This window comes from Aegilops tauschii, chromosome 5, assembly GCF_002575655.3.
Source record: "Aegilops tauschii subsp. strangulata cultivar AL8/78 chromosome 5, Aet v6.0, whole genome shotgun sequence".
NCBI lineage: Eukaryota > Viridiplantae > Streptophyta > Magnoliopsida > Poales > Poaceae > Aegilops > Aegilops tauschii.
This window is the reverse complement of record NC_053039.3, coordinates 311,793,787-311,803,795: the sequence shown is the minus strand read 5'-3', so window position 1 is coordinate 311,803,795 and position 10,009 is coordinate 311,793,787. Positions and strand designations below refer to the sequence as shown.

General features: G+C 43.4%; 1 pseudogene; it reads left to right on the top strand.

The window, feature by feature from the left end:
• Nucleotides 1-425: 425 nt before the first annotated feature.
• LOC109744819 (uncharacterized) lies at nt 426-9,600 on the top strand (annotated as a pseudogene).
• The last annotated feature ends 409 nt before the right edge of the window (nt 9,601-10,009 follow it).

Genomic DNA, 10,009 nt, shown 5'->3' with positions numbered 1-10,009 from the left:
TTTTTTCCTTTCCCTTTTTTCTATTTTTTACTTTCATTTTCGAATACGTGGTGAATATTTTAAACATTTCATATACAATTTGGACATTTTTAAATACATGTTGAACATTTTTTTAAGATATGTTGAACAATTGTAACTTGCATATTAACCATTTTTAAATACACGGTGAACAATTTTAAGCACGCGTTAAAGTTTTCCAAAATTATCGCAAACATGCAAAAATTTCTTATTTATTTATGAATATTTTTAAGGGCACAATTTTTTAATAAGAAATTGCACGAACAAATTGTTGCATTTCTTAAACTTTTTTAGGAAATGTCATGAACATATTTTTAAACGTGTGAACATTTTTTATTTTCCTTTAAAAGTTGTTTTTAATAGTAGAACATTGTTTACCAATTATGTGAATTTTTTTTAATATTTTCATGAAGATTTTTTAAATGGCATGAACATATATGTTTTAAACATGTGATCCTTTTGTGGAAATTGACAAACAAGCTTTTGAATTTTATGAACATTTTGCAAAAACCACACGAACAATCTTTTACATTATACGGCCATTTTTCATATCCGTTGAAATTTTTCAAAAACTGCAAAAGCTCATGGAGTGAGGGAACTTTTAAAAAAGGTGAAAACAAAAAAGTAAATAGGAACAACAAAAAGAACCAAAAACAATCGAACGAGAAAACGAGAAACGGCAGCTTAGTGGGCCGGGCCATGCGGAAGCAACTGCAGGCGAGCGGGGCGTGCGACTCGCCGAGAGCGAGACAGTTTGCGCCCGAGCAAGCACGCTCGTGCGCTCGGCCGCGCGGACGCTCCGCCCGGCGCCCTGCCGGCCGAGCGCCACCGATCGAGACGCGCGCTGAATGATGCGTGGAGGGGAGGCGGCTGGTGCACCCCCGGTGGAAGATCCGCGCGCCGGGCATCCAGAGCTCCCGCGGAGCGGAGGCGGAGCGAGTTGTGCTCGCGCCACTCCCTCTCCTGCTCTCCCTCTGCGCTCCAGGTGCTCGCGGAAATGCCGCGCAGCTTGACACCTCCGCCGGCCATTGTGCTTGGAGCGCCATGAGCGACAGGCGCAGACATCACACCTCCCTGGTCTCTGTCTAACCGCGTCCTCTCCATTTCCTTGAGACCGTGAGCCCTGAGCGTGCAGACACCACGCGACCACGGCGAGCACTCGTCGTCTCGTCAAGGTCAAGGTCAAGCACTCGTCGTCTCGCCTCTGTCTAAGCATTGTCGTCACTCACCTTCCAGGAAGTTTCGCGGAGCCGGAGACTGCCTCTGCCGATTGCGCATTTTCTTTGCGTCTGCAGTCAGCCTCTCATGTCTAGCAGTACACGCGTTCATTGCAGTCAAAGGTCAAGCAGAATCGACAACACCATGGCCACCCATGTCCCACAGAACACTGTACTGTGTGGCTATCTGCTCCACCCACCTCTACCGCTACTTCAGGACAGGATCGAGGCAGACAGTTTCTCGTGTGCTGCTCGCAGTTAAACAGCTGACAGGCAATCTACTCTGCTTCAATCCCAAGGTATGCTCCTACTCCCTCCGTCCCAAAATAATTGACTCAACTTTGTACTAACTTTTGGGACGGAGGGAGTACTTCCTATCTCCTTCCTTTGAACTGTGTTTTGAACCTCCATGTGTTCTTACTTCTTACTCAGAACCAAATAAAGTTTTTGTTCTGAATCTGGCCCCGACCGCCAAATGAATAAGATTAATCAGTCACCTAAAGCATCTGGCTACTGGCAACACGTTCAAAGTATTTTTTCTGGTAATAGGCAAATGGATCCTGTTCAGAAGTGAGTTTGCATTATTATCCTTACTTAGACAAAACGGGAAAAAAAAATTACTTACCCTCCAACCTCGAATGGTTCGACAGTTTTGATCAATTTTTTTTTGTCTTTCAGTGATCTTTCTTGGAATTTACATGCATAATACAGTGGTTTCCTTTCCTACCGTTTTCACTCACAGAAGGAGAGAGGTGGTGCAGATATGGCGCAGTGGAACGGCATGGAGCAGGCAGCGCGCAGCTGGTGGGGGTGGATGCGTTGGGGCTCATCTCGACGATTGTACAGGCAGCACAGACAGTTCAGCGCAACAAGGAGACCTGCCAGGAGCTTGTGCAGGATGTGCAGTTGATAAATGGCCTGCTACGGATGCTGCAAAACCCAGAAATGATTTAGCGAGAAGAGATTGTAAATGCACTCAATGGGCTGGAGGGGACGCTCCGGGAGGCGTACAGCCTCGTCAGCTCCTGCCAGGACTGCAGCACCACATATCGCATATTCATGGAATGGAAACACACTGACCAGTTCCGACGCGTGAAGAAGAAGATTGCCAAGCACCTCCGCTTCTACCCTATGATCTTCCATGCTGACATAACTTGTCGTCTCGAAAGAATAAGCAACGGCACGCTGTCGACGTGCTCATCTCAGGTATAGTCAGTTTGTACTTCACTGGTAAACATCATCATGGCTTTTCGATTGTAGCCAAGGGTCTTCACGTAATACTAGTCTCGTATGCTTGAAATTTGTTTTGTTGTTTCAGGACGCAGGAGGAGTGCTGACATCATCTATCAGTCACTCAAACTCTGAAGCTCAGTCAGAATTCATCAATTTGGTCTACGTACTTACTTTGTTAGCAAGCACAAGGAAATAGAGATACTTAATCTGTTGCTTGGTTACTGCAAGAAGTGGCCACAACATTATTTCCAAAACATTTAGTTACATACATAAAATAGTTACTTTTATCTCTTAACCATGAATTTTCAGGACTGAATGTAGTTTACGGCCTGTTGAATTAGAAAGATCGCAGGCATGCAGGAGCGCTGAGTCCATTGCTGTTGAGGAACACCAGCTAACAAGTAATTCTTTCAGTTAACTGTTTATGGAGTTGGGATCTTGAATTTGATATATTGCATTGTATTGTGTACTACTAGGTTTTAGGGACAGGTAGGGGAAGGGCTATCACCCCAAAGGCAAGATAGAAGAGTTGCTCTCCTAATTCTAGCTGGATTTATTACTCATAGGGGTTGCTCTTTAACAATCCGATATAAGTAATAAATCATAGATCTTCTGATTGACTTGAGTCCCAAGTTAATAGCTCTTCCTAATTTAAATGACAAACTACGTAACTGAGAGATGGGATCTTAACCCATAAGTGGGAGCTGATTTCCTTGCCATGGGGCCATGTACTTTCATGTTCAACCTTGCCAAATGTTTACTTAACTTTCCAAAGTACAACTTCATGTCCTGTATGATTCTTCTTGAACATGGTTTAATCAAAGTATATTCCTATTACTTTTTCTGATATTGCTCATGAGTCATGTGTATAACATATTTAATTGAGTTTTAATTCAGGTTACCAGGAAATTGCTGAACCTTTTGCTAGGAAGCAGAAGTTCCGGTGGGGTCACTGTTTGCCCTGGAAAATGGTAGAAACAGCTCCTTGTATTCATGAACTCAACGGATCAGGTAGTAGCTACAAGCACCAACTCAACATCAATGCATACTGAAGATAATAGAATCAATAAATGAATATTTAGACGTATTAGTTATAACATTCGGCAAAACCCATCAACTTTGAAAGGAAACTACAGTCTGCATCACAAACAAACAAAGCTCATGGTGCATTCCCTGCAGGGTTTTCAGGTTTTCATTTCTCCCAATTGTTGGCTGCTACAAATAATTTTGCATTCCAATGCAAAATTAGAAGTTGTGGATACGCTGATGTGTATAAGGTACATAGTATGAATGTGCTTTTGAAAGAAAAGAAAAAAAAATCCTTTTTGGATCTAGGAGGAAAAAAAAACTTTTTATCTTCTTGTATTATTCTTCGCAAGTATATTCTTAATGGTCCAAGTCTTGCTGCACTTTTCAAATGCATAACACACAAGCATCATAACTAAATTTTCACAACAAAACTTCCCTGGTTTATTCGCTGGTAGTTTTAGTGTTTTTTACTGATGCTGTTACCCTTTTAAGATGACCAAATTACCAGTGCAAAAAATTGTTTGGGCATTACATCAGCAAACATGCCTTTGCTCCTTTACTTTCATATATTCAAACATCATGAAGTGATCAGTTCATTAATTAAAATTCCCTGTCCCCCTGCTTCTGATTTAGCTACCTCAAGTTTATAAAAGATCTGACAAGACATGTCTTGGCATATGTAAATCAAGTTTCATCAACCCTGGCTAATAATGGCATGCAAAAAAGGTGCATCCACAACACCTTTACCTTTGCATACGACACATTAAACTTTATTCTTTCTGAATTTTTCCTAAACAGCATAGCTCTGATATTGAGTTTTGAGAGGCGAAAGATTGCATGCTGCTTGTTAAAGATAGATATTGATGGGACCCGACTAGATGACGAGTCGTTTATTGGCCCAATCTTTCACGGTACTCAACGAAATAGCAAGAACGTCGACAAACGATCGTCGCAACAGCAGCGTGGGTCGAAATAGTAGAGTGGCTCTTCGGATCAAGCAAAAACGCAAGAAGACCAAAGAACAAAAACTTGAGCAAGAATCTGATCGGATCAAATCCTACACATATAGCAGCTCCAAAATCCCTCAAGGATCAGCAAACAAGACATATATTTGACGCATCCAACCTGATGCTTTTCTCCACCCACCTCCAAAAAGTTCCGTCCCGTACAAGGCCGAGGCCTGCCTGTTTTATAGGCAAAACTAAACCTGAACCAACCGACCTAACAAACAAGCTAAAAAAAATACAGACTCTTATCTCTTTCCTATTCTAACTAATCATGATTTAACTAATTAAGTATCCGGCAAGCCGATCACAAAAATCCAAAACAGACTAGCACTCAAGGAACGTACGTATGTTAAAGCTAAGTCAACATGGTTTGGACTCCTGCACGTTGCCTTGGGGCTTCGGCCTTCACGTCCTGGTACTCCTCGCACAGATGACCAATACAAAAGAAATTGCATGGTGTTTTAAAGGTTGGTTTGATCTTTTGCTTCTCTGGTTGTGTCGACGGCACCTCAATACAAAAACCTCCAATCTGCAGTGTACATGGAATAGCGCGGTTTATGGTCACATCATCCCCTCCCCCTTCAAAAGAAACCGTCATCGGTTTCGAGGCAGTCTTTGCAACCTTCTTCTTCAATGTGACATGTCCATCCACCTTGATTGCATTCTCGAACATCGGTCGTAGCACGCGTCGCTTCCCAGAATCCCAAAATGAATATGTATTCGTCCGACCTTCATGTGTAGCATTGTGATCATATTGCCATGGTCTCCCCAATAACAAGTGACATGCATCCATAGGTATGACATCACATATCACGATATCAGTATAATCACCAACAGAAAATTTGACGCGCACCTTATGAGTAACCTTTAACTTCCCTGTATGATACATCCACTCGACACGATGGGGTTGCGGGTGCTTCCATAGAGGCAACCCCAAAGCATCAACCAACCCTTTGCTGACTGCATTGGTGTAGCTTCCACCATCTATTATCAACTTGCAATTGGTGTTGTTGATCTTACACTCAGACTGAAAAATATTCCATCGCTGCCCCTTATCCTCAATACGGTCTTCTTGCACTCGTTGCACCATTAATGATGGGTATGCTTCCGCGGCTTCAAAACTCGCAGTAACTTTTTCATCATCTTCAGATTTCTCACTAGATGTGTCAGCATTTTTCTCTCCATCACTCGCAGACATGTATCCTTCTTCTGTGAGGAGAACCCTCCTCTCATTAGGACACTCAAACTTCTTATGCCCCCTGCCACCACACCTGAAGCACACAATATCACTGGTACGGGCGTTAGAAGCACGAGACAATTCAACCTTGGGTTGAGATACTTCCTTGGTAGCCGACTTAGAATCTGACTTGAAACCGCTATTACCTCCACCCTCTCTCTGAAAAGTACGCCGCACTGAGTTTGATAAATTATCATGATCGACACGACGCTTGACTTGCTGCTCCGCTCGAATGGCATGGTGTAATAATCCCTGTAATCCATTATATTCTACCATATCGACACGGTCTCGTACCTCTGATTTCAGACCATGCATGAACCGTGCCATTGTAGCTTCTTCAGGCTCCTCTACCCCTGTACGAATCAGTAATATTTCCATCTCCTTATAATACTCCTCAACACTAGAGTTACCTTGTCGAAGCTGCTGCAAGCGTGTGTACAAGGTCCTAGTGAAGTGCTCCGGAACAAAGCGTCTCTTCATGATACTCTTCATCTGATTCCAAGACTCCGGACGTCCTCCCGCGCGACATAGTTGGTTCCACCATATTAAAGCATAGCCCGTGAACTCAATAGATGCAGCACGAACCTTTTTCGCCTCGGTGTACCGTTGTCCATCAAAAATCTGATCCACGCGCATCTCCCACTCCAAATAATCATCCGGGTTGTCTTTGCCGTTAAACGACGGTATGGAAATTTTTATTCTTCCAATACCATCATCTTCGTAGGCGCGTCGCGGACGTTCATGTCCTCCCCCATGGTGTAGGCCACCTCCATGATGGTTATAAGCATGCCGCACAGGCTCATAATAGCTACCGGCCCCCTCAGACTGATGGTCTTGATGCTCACCATTGTTGCGAACTTGTTCGCCTATCCGCTGTCCAGATAATTGCCGATGACGACGCGGTGCAGCAGACCCATCACTAGGTGGTGAACGTGGTCTCAATTGATGAACGGCCTCAGTCAAATCAGCAATCTTTTTTCCTAGACTTTCCTCAACCTTGTCAATGCGCCTCCCCACTAGATTCAGCACATAGTCACGAGTTGCCTCCAATCCTAGCACGATAGCCGGCGCAACACTCGGATCATAGGTGGGCAAGGGCAGCTCGTCTTCCGCATCTTCTTCATGTGCACCATGCACACTTGAATTTGATTTCTGTGAATTCACCATTGTAGCAACTCAAGTAGATCAACTCAAAAACCAGCGAGAAAAATCGTACCATGATCAACCTTGCTCTGAATACCACCTGATGGGACCTGACTAGATGACGAGTCGTTTATTGGCCCAATCTTTCACGGTACTCAACGAAATAGCAAGAACGTCGACAAACGATCGTCGCAACAACAGCGTGGGTCGAAATAGTAGAGTGGCTCTTCGGATCAAGCAAAAACGCAAGAAGACCAAAGAACAAAAACTTGAGCAAGAATCTGATCGGATCAAATCCTACACATATAGCAGCTCCAAAATCCCTCAAGGATCAGCAAACAAGACATATATTTGACGCATCCAACCTGATGCTTTTCTCCACCCACCTCCAAAAAGTTCCGTCCCGTACAAGGCCGAGGCCTGCCTGTTTTATAGGCAAAACTAAACCTGAACCAACCGACCTAACAAACAAGCTAAAAAGATACGGACTCTTATCTCTTTCCTATTCTAACTAATCATGATTTAACTAATTAAGTATCCGGCAAGCCGATCACAAAAATCCAAAACAGACTAGCACTCAAGGAACGTACGTATGTTAAAGCTAAGTCAACATGGTTTGGACTCCTCCACGTTGCCTTGGGGTTTCGGCCTTCACGTCCTGGTACTCCTCGCACAGACGACCAATACAAAAGAAATTGCATGGTGTTCTAAAGGTTGCTTTGATCTTTTGCTTCTCTGGTTGTGTCGACGGCACCTCAATACAAAAACCTCCAATCTGCAGTGTACATGGAATAGCGCGGTTTATGGTCACATCAGATATCCATTCCCCGGATGAAGGTTCTAACATGCCAATTTAGACATATTTCTACCAGAGAAATTCTTACTTGTAATTAGTTTTAACATGGATTAAGATATGTACATATTTATGTCACCTTTTGTTTTGTTATCTGCAAAAGGAGCACAATCTTAAAGCATTTCTACATAACATGGATGTAAAATTGAATACTGTATTGAGCCGAAATGTATATGTCTAGAATCAAATGGTTATTTGGCATACATCCAACCTAGACGCTCCCCTTTTTTTTTTGGAAATCTTTGCAGCAGTAATAAATCACATACCGACAAATTGTCATAGATAAACCTAGTGTTGATGCTTGCAGGGACGATTGGACAGTGGACTTGAAGTCATGATCAAAAGATTTCATCAAAATAACTCCCGTTCTTCACTCACATTTGAAAATGAAGTCCGCTTTCATGCAAAGCTTCTACACAAAAACGTTGCTAAGCTCATTGGATGTTGCAGTGAAAGAGGAGAAGCACTTTTAGTCTATGAATCTCTACCAAATGGGAGTTTGTCTGACACGGTAACTGGTATGCCTCTTCTAAGTTGTTCTTATAGTTCATTGTGGGCCTTTTTCACTTAGTTTGTTCTCTCACGATTGTGACCATAAGTATCTCACTGGCACAGGAACAAGGGTGTCGCTCAACTGGTCTGAGCGCTTCAAAATAATTTTAGGGATAGCCCGCGGGGTGGCCTATCTACATGATTGCTGTGGGATACAAATTATGCATGGGGATTTAAATCCACAAAGGATTCTCTTAGATTCTTACATGACTCCTAAGATTACTGATTTTGCTTTTGCAAAAGTGTGTAGTCCGGATGGGCGTGAACGACACAAGGGTAGTTTACTCGGTACAAGGTATGAACTTATCAAATTCACAGTAAGCCTTTGCTCCATCACCTCATGTATTTTCTTCATCTTCATGTATTTTCGTATATGTTTGGTTTTAGGGGTTATATGGATCCTGGATATGTTATTGACCGTATCTACTCAGTTAAGAGTGACGTGTATAGCTTCGGTATCACTCTTCTTGAGATAATTACTGCAAAGAGGCCCGATGCACTTTTCAAGGATGCAGGTGATGTAAGTACATGTGCTAACTACTGTCCTCTGAAAACTGTGCTCTGCAAATAGAATTCCTTGGATGTACCAGCCCATTTTCTTTGTTCATATATCGGATTTGCTAAATAGGGGCACTCAAGTAATATAAAACGAATTGCCTTCTCTATTTATGATGCTGCAGCTTGTCAGATTGCCGACAATGGCAGGATCAATGGAGATGTACCACATGATAGATCCAGCATTGCATGGTGAATCAAAAATGGCCGAGATAATGAGATGCATTCAGATCGCGGTATGGTGCTCCAGGCCCAATGCGGGAGACCGGCCCAGCATGTGGGATGTTCTTCTGATGCTCAGCTGCGAGAGTGCAACCTTACGTGTGCCGGAGCCATCCCAGAGCCAGTGCGACACACAGGAGCCGTGTGAAGGGGTGCTATCGGATTCGGAGATAACTGAACCAAGATAGTACTCCTTTGGGCGATTCAAGGCCACAGATTTCATCGGGATCTACATGGCGCCCAGAGGATATTTAAGTACAGTACTCTCTCCGATCCAAATTAATTGACCTAGCTCTAGTACAACTCATGGGAGTAATTTATTTAGTTGAGTATTTGCGCATCTGTGGAGCGATGATATGGGTACATAACCATTTCTTTTTGCACGTGTGTGTCACTCGTTATGATCACTCAATCACATTGTAGACACAGCATGAATCTCCTCAGTTTCTCACCAAGTACCCTGTAGTGTAGGTGTGCATCGTGCTGTTTATTCTTAACTTTGAAGAGAAGGTTATAGATGTGTGAACCCTGCAATGTACACCATGTTTCATCTTGATTGTATCGTCGTGCAAAAATCAAGCCGTCTGAAGCGCCTAGCTTATCCAATGTAAGCGCCTAGCCAACCGGCAAGGAGCGCAGGCGGCGGCGAAGGGCAGTGACACTGTGTCGCGTGGCCGCCTAGTGCGTCTGAAGCAGCTCCTGAATCCTGATGCATCATAGCTTGGGCCTCCTACGGTGTTGTGGCACGTTGCCTTGCCACCTCGTTGCCCTCAAAGTGTTTGACAAAATGACGCTTAATGTTGTTCAACTAGAAAGCAGGTTTCGCCAATAGAATGATACGTAAGCTTTGTGTATTTGAGAAAAAAGAAAGCAGGTTTCACCAAACCACGCGCATCGGACTAAGGAAGCGGCAGCACAAGAAAAAACCTGCTAAAGTGTCTGA